Here is a 12,316-nt window from a genome sequence, read left to right on the forward strand (position 1 = left end):
AAAGGCAAGCTTTTACAGCCTCAGCCTCTTACCCACAATTTGCACAAAATGTAAGTCTCCCATGTTGAGCTTTGCCTTTGGAGCAAAAGGTCATCTTCACTGCCTAAACCTTTTTCCACAGTCTGAAACCATCCCAGAGTGTCTGAATTTTACACACTTCTAGATTTTGCTACCGAGTTATCCCATACTGATCCTTAAAAAAAAATACAGCAGGAATTCCATTTCACATTTTCAAATGTGATTAAGCCTACCACTGTGTTTCTCCTACTTCATCCTGACTGAAAAAGTCCATCATCCTTTCACCACAGTATGACTAGCCATTAATGAAAGATTAATGCTTTAGAAGGAAATGCATAATGACACTTGAAAAGTTAAGCTACTCATGATTCTAACTTGTGGATCACCAGAATGAAGTATTTAACAGTGAATGGTTAAATACTTAATTCACTGTTAAAGTTCAACACATTTTCAAAACCACAGACATATACTTACTGACTGTGATCCACAAAAGGAATACTATATTAGGACTGGAGACATGAAAAACAGGTTCTGTGCAATTTCTGCTTGGAGAAGAAAGGAAAAAATAAAAATTGGTACCCAGTTTTTATTAAAGACTACATATGAGGCGAATCCCGATAACAGCAGAGATCCTCGCCTTCATTTCCTCTCTTTTCATGATACCAGCACTGTTTAACTGAATCATGGCAAGCAGATTAATCATGTTTGTTCTGTGCAGCACAATGCACAAGTCAAATCCTCACAGGTCACAAACCATGATCCATTCTTAGCACAGGTAGATGACTAAATTACCATGTTCTGTATTTTGGACTTTCAAAGACAAATTGGGTTCTCGAATGAAACATGAGAAGCATTTTGCAACTGTTTTAATAGGGGGACCTCATAAACCCTTTAAAAGTGGATGTCAACAGCTGGTGTCTCACAAGCTCACAGTTACTGAATATGCCCAGCAGAATTGAGGTAGACAGTAGACAACTGATTACTTTACAGAGCCATTCTGGGTTCTGGCCTCTTGTCAGTAACCAGGCCCCGAGGTAAAATATGTTCACCAGGCAGAATCATTAACAGATGGTATAGCATCCACCCACCTCTCCCTCATTAAATCTCTAAGAGCAGAAATTTGAGGACTCACAAAACCCATCAGAGCAAAAGCTTCTATAACAGAGCCTTGTGATGGTTGCAGGAAATCAGACAAAAGTATAAATTAAGAGGAGGCTTCCTTAGAAAAGGGCAGAAAACTTTACCTTTTCACCACTATTTCTTTTTTTAAAAAGAACAACATATTCAATCTGATTTATTTTTAATTACACAGAACTAAGACCTGTAGCAGGTGCATCTGGCAGATTCCCTGCACCTAAGTTTATGGTATTATGATCATAAATTCCATTTTCTCCCACAGGAATCTTTTCCCTCAGCTGCTGTGTGAAGCTGGCTTAAAATGGAGAATAAAGAGAGGTCAGCAGTGAACTAAATATTCACTGCATCACTGCTGATATGTTGGATTAAAAATCATGTAAACATACCTGTTTTAGTCCATTTACTAGCAGTAGTTCACAGGTTTACTCAGAAGCAAGCCCCAGTGTCTTTAATGAAACCTATTTCTTAGTAAGCGTAAAAGGATAAGAGGACTTTCAAAGGGGAAGAAAAGTTCACAATTTGCTGTTGGATATCACAAATTTAATTCAGATATGAATGTTTTGTCAGATACAGACATTTTAACAGTGTGTACTAATATTTCCACACCTATTCTTGCTGGAACAATAATATAAAACGAACAAAAAGCCAGCAGAGTGCTAGAGAAAAGCTACAGTTTACCGCAACATTTCAGGTTCCCTGCCAAAAATGGTTGACATCCAGAATAACCACAACCCCTTGCGGTTCTCTTATAGGCAATTCTGTGCTAATCAGACTGGGAACAGACACCAAAACAGTCATCTTATTCCATAGGCAGGCATACTCCGTATTCTCCCGCTTGCCGGCAGAAGGAGCCTCTGAAGCAGCCATGGGAAATCCAGGCAACTTCTTGCCTAGTGGCTGCCCTAGCCACACAAAAGTTCACCTGAGCTCAAATGACAACTGTGGTGACTGTCCTGGTCTAGGATGCTGCAATGAATATCATTTAATGAATCTTGCAACGCTTAAAAAAAAAAGAGAGTCAAACTGATGGTAACCTTTGCAATTATCATCAGAAGTCATTTTGGATCCTTTTCAAATAGCTGCAACACTTTCCTGGGACATGGTGATGCTTTCTTCTTCTTCTTCTTCTTCTTCTCCTTCTCCTCCTCCTCCTCCTTTTTTTTTTAAAGCAACATGTTTTAGGTTGAGCCTCCCTGGGGAGAGCATTCCACAAATGGGAAGCCACTGCAGAAAGCGCCCATTCTCACGTTGCTACCCATCAGACTTCTCATGGAGGGGGCACACAAAAAAGGGCCTCAGATAAGAGCAAGTTTAAAGTCTATACAACTCGATAATGTACATGCAATGCATAGAAAACCTTTTTAAAAAATAAATACAATTTATGCTCCAAAAAGCAGCAAATTGAATAATAAAATAATGGAAAGTCTAGATTTGTAATGCACATCATAAAACTATCAAAGGTTTGTGTGGTGTTGGTGTTGGTTTTTAAAAGAGAGCTACTCCCGTTGCTTGGTCCCTGCTCCTGCCAACCTAACAGTTCGAAAGCACGTCAAAGCGCAAGTAGATAAATAGGTACTGCTCCGGTGGGAAGGTAAACGGCGGTTTCGTGCGCTGCTCTGGTTCACCAGAAGCGGCTTAGTCATGCTGGCCACATGACCTGGAAGCTGGACGCCGGCTCCCTCGGCCAATAAAGCAAGATGAGCGCCGCAACCCCAGAGTCGGTCACGACTAGACCTAATGCTCAGGGGTCCTTTTACCTTTACCTTTATTAGTATTATGGCTTTCCTGACTGTTGTACCCTGAGTTGTAGCGTCACATCAACCATGGTCAGATCTTAGCAGCATTTACAAAGTGTTATCTAGTAGATGGTATTCTTGCCTGTAAACATCAGCAACCAACTAATGCCCCCTAGCATGGTGCCAAAAACCAATAATCAGGATGAAACATAGAACCCTGCCATTAACTGCTTGTTATCAGTGAATATCCCTAAGGCACTTTTCACAAGCCCAAGATTGCAAACAGATGTCCATGCAAGTGTTCAGCTTGGCTAGCTCTGTCTAGCAGACAGAAATCTCCCTCAAAATTGGTAAGTTAATTCTCTTTTAAACTAAATGTTGATGTTCTTCCAGAAGATGAAAGTCACATACAGAAATTACCTTTTTCCTCCTTAAAAAAAAAAAAAGGACCCATGAATTAAATGCAGATGACTTTGCATGGTTTATTTCAAAACAGAAGGAAAACAAATGTACAATATTTAGAAGTGCCTAAACACCTAGATGATGTTCAGTAAAAAATAATAATGGACAGAAGTGGACCTGCATGCAGGCCCATAACCTACTCATATGATTTAAAAGGAATGACAGAGATAGCACAAGGAAAAATAAAATAGAAATGCCAGTTATAAAAAATACATACTTTCAGAAAATTATCAGATCAATTTTAAAATTTATGACTGGAAAATCAGTATTTATTACACTTATATTCCAGCTTTTCACCAAGGAGCTCAGTGCAGCATTCTAACGAGTGAGAAGCCCAAGTAAATTGGGTGAGAGGTTTACATCTGAGTAGAGATCTGAAGCTGGGTCTCAACAGTCCTGGTCCAACAGTCTAACAACTATACCTCACCAGTCATCAATAAACAAAGCGACAGCCAGCTGAGAGGTTGTCAGCAAAATTAAGCATGCAAATAATATTTTTGCATCCTTAAGCTCCTTTTACAGTAGCCAATAGTAATGCCCCCCACCCAAATATATATTGTCAGAGCTGCCCCTAGGTCCCAGCTCACAGAGGACCAACGCCCGATCGTCGTTATGTACAAAAGTCTTTATTGAAGTTCAACTTCCATTCCAAAGCCGCAGCGCGCAGCTCTACGTCTTAAACCCTAGACCGGCGAAGTCCCGTCTGAATCTCCTCCCCTCTGACACCAGTTTAAGATCCTAGCCCTGCTCCACCTTTTCCGCTGCTTTCTCCTCCTCTGGTCCTCCTGCCCGCTGGGGCATCCCCCTTTCTGGACTCCTCAGATGCTGAGTCGCTTAGCTCCTCCCCCTGTCTCCGGCGGGCTTTAGGACCCGGTTCCCAATCCTCATTCTCTGCTGTCCCGCGCTCCTGTACATTTGAACTTGCCTCTCGCGCCAACCCAGTGACCTTCCTCCTGACCGTTACACTGCTTCTGTCACTGCTTCCCTCTTCCGGGATACTGCCCGGATCTGACCTCCCCTCCGTTGTCTGGCTCTCCGATGGAGGCGTGGCCAGCCCTGACTTATCTTCACTCCCTGGTGTGGAATCCTCTGCCCTCGATACCTGGGACTCTTCCCCCCCACTATGCTCTGGTGGGGAAGCTGGTCCTGATTTCCAACTGCTACTCTGGGAGTCCCTGCTGGCCCCTTGCTCCTGGAGTGTCCCCCTTGGGAATCCCCTTGCCCTGGCCACTGGCGCCCCCTTCTGTGAATCTTCCGATTCGCTGGAGAGGCTCATGGAATCTCTTGGGCCACTGTCATCTTCTCCTACGCTGCCCTCAGATTCTTCCCCTTCGCTCTCCATCTCCCCTCTTCCCTGTGCTTCTGCTCCTGAACCCCTGACATATATATATATATATATATATATATATATATATATATATATATATAAAGGTAGCCACAGAGATAAGGCCATACTGCAGATAAGGCCATTATTGTGGCCATACTGCAGGGCGACAAAAGGTGTGGCTAAGAGCAAGCTGCTTTACGGCAACCCTGAAATGTTATCCATTGTTATTATCCAGGCTTTCAAGAAATGTGTTTTTAAAGTGTGTGGGTGTGAGTGTGAGTGTGTGTGTGTGTGTGTGTGTGTGAGAGAGAGAGAGAGAGAGAGAGAGAGAACACGCTCCCGGTGTGGTAGTGGTAAAGGTAAAGGAACCCCTGACCATTAGGTCCAGTCGTGGCCGACTCTGGGGTTGCGGCGCTCATCTTGCTTTATTGGCCGAGGGAGCCGGCATACAGCTTCTGGGTCATGTGGCCAGCATGACTAAGCCGCTTCTGGCAAACCAGAGCAGCGCACAAAAACGCTGTTTACCTTCCTGCCGGAATGGTACCTATTTATCTACTTGCACTCTGATGTGCTTTTGAACTGCTAAGTTGGCAGGAGCAAGGACCAAGCAACGGGAGCTCACCCCATCGCAGGGATTCGAACCGCCGACCTTCTGATCGGCAAGTCCTAGGCTCTGTGATTTAAACCACAGCGCCACCCACGTCCCACGTGGTAGTGGTGGGTTAAAGCAAAAATAAAACACTTTCATCTGTACTACTGCAATCATTTCTGCAATCCAAACACCTGATTTTCTCTTTTATAAAAATGCAGTGTGACCCTCAAAGGTTATAAACACTATAGTAGAATACAGTACACTCACCCTCACCTGTATAGGAACACTTTCTGTTATGGCTAGCAAAACAAAACTCTGACTGAAAGGCTGCTGTAAAAGTAATTATATTTAAATTCCCACCCCAAATCTAGCACTCAACTGAACGTACAACACAGAAGCCTTTGCCTCCATAGATTTGCTTTTCAAAAGGCAAAAGAAGATACATGCCTCAAATTAAAATTCCAAGTCAACTCTGAATCTGGGCATTGTGTGTCAGTCTACTCTTGTAAGTCTATGGTCATAAGTGCATGCTCTGAGGTTGCCAGGCAACCACAGGATATAATACTATAGGTCATCTACTGTTGAGGAAGGGAATCAGAAGAGTAAACTACAACAGGATGAATGGGGGAAACAGAAATTCCACACATATATAATGCTGGTGACTTAGAGAAAGAGAGCAGTGCAAGGTGCATAAGTTCTATATAACAATTTCTGAACTTGCTAAAGTAGAATTAGATGCTTATTTTCAAGTCTTACCAAAAAATTCAATGCAAAGAAAAAGCATTTCTCAGGCTTCCAGTCTATCAACTTGTGCACTGATCCCTTTGCATTGAACAGTACAGCACAGCCAGGTAGATTCATTCAGGTTCTCATTGCTAAAATGGCAACAATGCTATGCTACAGCTGCATCATATCTATTTGACACTTACCTGAGGTAACACAACACTACTTTTTTAATTTACCAATTAAATTAAATTTCCCAATATTTCATATATCAATGATCCATACAAATATAGAAGTACAAGTAGCATTGATATTTATTCAATTGAAATCAGAAACCATAATACTTCAACCTCCCTCTTAATACTGCACAAAACAATTTAATAATGGTGGGAAATGGGGAAAACACCCAGATGACGAGGGAAGCAAAGTCAACCATGGGATTTAATGAATTTATCTACCATATCTCAAACATCAACCACATCTACAAAAACTGAGTTAGATGCTCAATTTTTTTAATTTAAAAAATCAAAACATTTATTTATGTATATGCTACAAGATGTCTGGCCTAGAGGACTTTACATACAAATAAAGTGCTGGAGCGCAGCCTTCAATCCAGCTCTAAAGTGATAAAAATTTAACAAGTTGCCCTCAGACGCCTCCAGTGATTTGCACTCTCAAATCCTCAAGTCTCATATTCTTGGCCTCAATTAAAAAAGCAAGAGCAAAGTAAGTGGCAAAGACTTCAAAGCTATGATAGGAATTAGAGAAATGTAGGATAACCTTATGTGATGGTTTAACAAACTACCTAATCAAGTAATACATTCAACAGCACACACTTAATCATCCCCACAAAAAGGTTTAACTATGAAATCAAAGAGGAAAGGAAATGTTCACAGTGACCTTTATCTTCCAGCAACGACTAGAACAACAGAATCTATATTTAATCCGGTTGTTAGCTGCACACTATGACCAAGGAGCACTGGAAAAGTCCACTGCTACAATGCTTCCCCACAGAGTAGACATGTATTGTAATGGAAATGTTCAGAACAGAAAAGACAGACATACAAAAGAGTCGAAGACGATTCCAGACAGTTACTGCATAGTGCTATCAGGTATATTCTATTGTTGTTGTTGTATATTCTGTTGTTGTTTTAAAGTGTTGCTTTTTAAATCTTCAGTTTGCCTTGATGCCTATTCTGCATACTAAAGACAAAATTCTGTACCAAATAGTTTTGAAGGAGGGATAAGCAGAAGTAAAAAAAGTCACCTGAACAAAAACACAAGATCCCATATTGCAGCACTAAGAGGCAAGAACCTCCTTAAAGATTGTCCTGTAAGCAGCATAAATAGTATGGCAGACAGCTAAAATTGTCATTGCATTCTATTGAGGGGTGTTTAGGGTCACAGTTCCTGAAAAGGCTATGGTTTCATTAGGACTTCAGAGATTGTTAGTAGGTAACAGTGTGCGGTTCAGTAATAATAAAAACAGTGTGTTATTTTATATAAACACAGGGCGCTCTGTTTGCGGAAGGTCACACTGCCTTTCATTAAGCCTTCCGTATTTCCCATATAAACTCAAAGTTTTCAGTTCAGCTTTCCAAATACAAAATGCACCTACTAAAGAAATGATGGCTTTCACAGATAGACTGAGGAAACCACGAGCCATTAGTCTATAAGTCAGAGCCCACTGAAAACCTAGTCATTTGTGGTGGTGGCAGTAAATAAATAAATGCATGGATCAGGTTCTTTTGTGTGTGATTTAATAGATGCAAGTCTACTGAAAAATAAATTAGGAAGGTTGGGATGGGATGCCGCTTAGCTAGCCCTCTATACTCCATACCATCTCCATATTCACCACACTGAATGTCTTACTTTAAAAATAAATACCACAAGGTAGTTTATTCCTACAAGCCTTACCCTAAAATCCTGACTCATCAACACCTCTTCTTATTTTCACCGGGATGTGGGTGGCGCTTTGGTCTAAACCACTGAGCCTCTTGGGCTTCCTGATCGGAAGGTTGGAGGTTCGAATCTGCGTGACAGGGTGAGCTCCCGTTGCTCTGTCCCAGATTCTGCCAACCTAGCAGTTCTAAAGCACACCAGTAGATAAGTAGGTAAATAGGTACTGCTGTGGTGGGAAGGTAAATGGCATTTCCATGCGCTCTGGCTTCTGTCATGGTGTTCCGTTGCGCCAGAAGCAGTGTAGTCATGCTGACCACATAACCTAGAAAGCTGTCTGTGGACAAACACTGGCTCCCTCGACCTGAAGCAAGATGAGCACCGCACCCCATGGTTGCCCTTGACTGGACTTAACAGTCCAGGGGTCTTTTACCTTATTTTCACAACTGTACTGAAAACAGAGCACCAAATCCCTATGGACTTTTACACACTTCTGTATACAACAATCCTGACTTCTTTACCCCATAACTATATAGCTTACAAAATACATTAATGATCACCAAGCAATACATATTTTAGAATTATATCATTATAAAAGCCAATTTAATTTATTATTAAAACAATACCTTACCTGCTGAAAAAGAAAGTCTGGAAATATCTGCAATAATTAAAAAGAAATATATATTAGTGTAAATAACATTCAGTGCAATCTTTCTAATTTACAATGCCATTCTCTTGAGCTACATAAATTGGAAATGGTCATATTTCAATCTCAAAAGTCTATTCCCATCACTAGTCTACCCTATGATGTCTGAACTGACAAACCATGCATACAACTAGCTAGGAAGCCATAATTGGCAATTGTGATTGGAAATATAGTTGCTACCTATGGTCATAGCTGTCAACTTTTCTCTTTTCTTGCGAGGAATCCTATTCGGAATAAGGGAATTTCCCTTAAAAAAAGGGAAACACTGACAGCGATGCCTATGGTTTGGTGGATTATCTAAACTGATAAACTGATCCAGCTTTTCTGCAACTTCTAAGGCCAATTTTGAAGTACATTAGCAGCAGGAATTCCAGCTGCTAATCCCCAACATCTCTCCAATTCACAATAAGAGAAGAGCTTGATCATCATTAAAAGCTGGCATGGATATATCAAAGGTTAGAAAGCATGGAGAAATACATATCAACAAGAAAATGCTATTGTTATATATTTAGTTAGGCTTATAATCAATGTTTCATGTTGTAAAAACTAATAAAACTTTAATGAAAAACAATTAAGTAAAATAATTACACCAAAAACTGAAAGCTTCCCAGCTCAGCCTATAGTGTATTTCAAACACAATCTGAGATCTGCCTCTAAGAATATACAGTTATTGCTGAAAGCCACATAGCAGCCAGAAATAAAAACAACTCTCAAAATGCAGTTACACAATATTTACCAATATAACATGTTAGTTAAGTTGTAGTGAATAGAAAAGCAGCCAGGAGCCAAAAAGGCTCCAGAACATTTTTGAATGCATTTGCTTCTTTGAACAATTGACCCATTTGTCAGTTTCAAAAGCAGTTCTCCTTACAGCATGGGAATGGAGGTTCTTTCAATTGACCTGCAACTCCCATCATCCCTGACCACTGGCTATGCTGGCTGAGTTTGACACCAAACTCAAATGGGGTCTCTACCCCCATCATTCAGCCTGGACACTGAGATCCAGCACCAAGGGCCTCCTGAGAGAATTGAAGCTACAGGGAACCAGGCCAAGGGCCTTTTTGATAATGGCACCCACCCTGTGGAATGCACTCCCATCAGATGCCAAGGAGATGAGTAACTACATAACCTTTAGAAGACATCTGAATGCTACCCTGTACAGTGGTACCTCGGGTTAAGTACTTAATTCGTTCCGGAGGTCCGTACTTAACCTGAAACTGTTCTTAACCTGAAGCACCACTTTAGCTAATGGGGCCTCCTGCTGCTGCCACACCGCCAGAGCATGATTTCTGTTCTCATCCTGAAGCAAAGTTCTTAACCTGAAGCACTATTTCTGGGTTAGTGGAGTCTAACCTGAAGCGTATGTAACCTGAAGCATATGTAACCCGAGGTACCACTGTATAGATAAGTTTTTTAAGGTTTAATGTTTTATTATGTTTTTACTGTATATATGCTGGAAGCTGCCCAGAGTGGCTGGGGCAACCCAGTCAGATGGGTGGGGTACAAATAATAAACTACTACCACCATCATCATCATCATTATTTATGGCATCTGGAGGGCCATCTGTTTCCCAGCCCTCCCTGCAGAGCCTTGGACTTTAGCTAGACTGTAGTTCTGGGAGATAGGATGAAAACGAATTTAGTGCATATTATAGCATATTTATAGATGTAAACATAATTTTAATAGACTTCCCCAAAAAATTCTTCAAGGCAAAAAAAGAGGACAATATATGGGCAATTATTTTGGGGGAAAATGGGTGCCAGAAAAATTGGGGTTGTCTCTTATGGGTGGGGCTAGAAGAAGAAGAAGAAGAAGAGTTTGGATTTGATATCCCGCCTTTCACTCCCCTTCAGGAGTCTCAAAGCGGCTAACAATCTCCTTTCCCTTCCTCCCCCACAACAAACACTCTGTGAGGTGAGTGGGGCTGAGAGACTTCAGAGAAGTGTGACTGGCCCAAGGTCACCCAGCAGCTGCATGTAGAGGAGCGGAGACGCGAACCCGGATCCCCAGATTATGTGACTACCGCTCTTAACCACTACACCACACTGGCTCTACTTTTGGCTAGCGGCCAAAAGTAGGTGGGACAAGAGATGTGGTTCATTTTTAAAAACTCTTTTATTTTATTTAAATCATTAAAACAGTAAAATTATATATTCTAACAAATAAGGTACAATAAAGTAAATGAAGACACCTCTTTAAAATACTAACAAGTATTACAACAATCTGAAAGCCGCACACGGTTGATCATCATTAAACTTGGCTAAATGAATGATTAAACTTAGGGGGGGTATTGTTTTGTTATTATGTTATGTATTATTGTGTCCTTATATTGTAAACCAGGCCGTAATCCTCAAATGAAGGGTGCTATAGCTATATAGGCAGTATTCCCACTTATTGGGGAGATATGGTCAAACCAGTACCAAGGAAAAACCTACCATAAACACAGGCCTAGAGAGAAAGAGAACAAGATAAATTATTAAACTCCACATTTCTGACTTCCACACCACCACTTCAAGTGTCTGGGGCTAAGCTAGTTCATTATGAATTTAGAAGAAACTGGTTTGTCTTTAAGGGTGCCACAGGATTTTGTCTTACAAAACTAGGCAACACTCAGGGGAGAACACAGAAAAGCTCAAGGGTAACAATTCCACCAAGAAAAATGCTTACTAAACCATATGCTCACTAGCAAGTCAGGCTGATGTAATGAGAGAAGCCCTTAAATATGAGAAAACAAAAAGCAGACAGGAAAGAGCAACACAAACTTCAGGAATGGAAAGCCTTACGTTGCCTCCGGCAATAGATTCCATAAACAACAGTTATTGGTATATACAGCCTCCTTAAGACAGCAGAAGCCTTACAGTATTCTAGTATAGGTGGATGCACCCATAGATTTATTTTTGCTAAGCAGCGCGCTATCTTGGATCTGTCACATCAATGAATTATAATCTGGGGATATTTGTAGCACTAAAATTTTAACCCAGTTCTCTTTAAAAAAAAGTAAAGGGTGTTACAAAAATTCTGTTTTATTATTTGAAAATTCCCTTATGAAAAAAGCATGTAAATCTTCAGAACAGACATTAGAAAGGAAAGGCAGCTCAGGTCCTGACATGCTTCTGTGAAAAAAGTGTTATAGGATCTTGGGGGGGGGGGTGAGAGAATTATCTATAACTGGTAAGCAACAACACCCACAAGTGGAAAGGATTTACTTCAGAATATGGGAAGGGGAGGAATCTTTCATACCTCCTCACCCAAGATACACACAATGGATATTGGCAAAGCAGGAAGCTAATGTATCCAAAGCTAATGCATACTGACATTGTTTTTTTAAGATATGCACAATTTCAAAGTAAATATTGCCACAGACATTACAAAATGAACAATTCCATGCTGCCCTGATTTGCATGTCACACTGAGCCAAACTATGGCTTACATGAATACATGGTCTCCCAGAGAATACATCACAGCTGCTTTGCTCCTCTCAGTGTTTTGTTTTTTGTTTTCCTTTTTCTTTTGCTATAGCACAGGGTGCTTTCCAAAGTCCTGCTCATGGTTAAGTTCTATCCACACTAACCACGAACTGTAACAAAGAACAAAGGGAAAAGTAGGCACAACCAAAACCAGTGTTGCAGTTACTTCTTCACAACTTGCATTAATTAGATCACAAATTCACTATAGCAATGTAGATTACTCAATGAGATTAGACAAATTAATATAGT

The 12,316-nt window shown here is 40.8% G+C and overlaps 1 protein-coding gene across 5 annotated transcripts in view; it reads right to left on the reverse strand.

Annotated features, from left to right (window-relative positions):
- Nucleotides 1–12,316, reverse strand: part of PTK2 (protein tyrosine kinase 2) — a 202,166-nt gene that overhangs the window by 148,035 nt on the left and 41,815 nt on the right. For 4 of the 5 annotated variants that reach the window (XM_079984198.1, XM_079984197.1, XM_079984190.1 and 1 more), the window contains one exon: nucleotides 8,526–8,552. The exons of the other annotated variant lie outside the window; for it this stretch is intronic. The gene's annotated coding sequence lies outside the window, so the exon portion shown is untranslated. Of the gene's footprint in view, nucleotides 1–8,525; nucleotides 8,553–12,316 lie in introns of those variants that run through there. 5 annotated transcript variants of the gene reach the window in all.

This window comes from Podarcis cretensis (assembly GCF_951804945.1).
Source record: "Podarcis cretensis genome assembly, chromosome: 7".
Classification (NCBI taxonomy): Eukaryota; Metazoa; Chordata; class Lepidosauria; order Squamata; family Lacertidae; genus Podarcis; species Podarcis cretensis.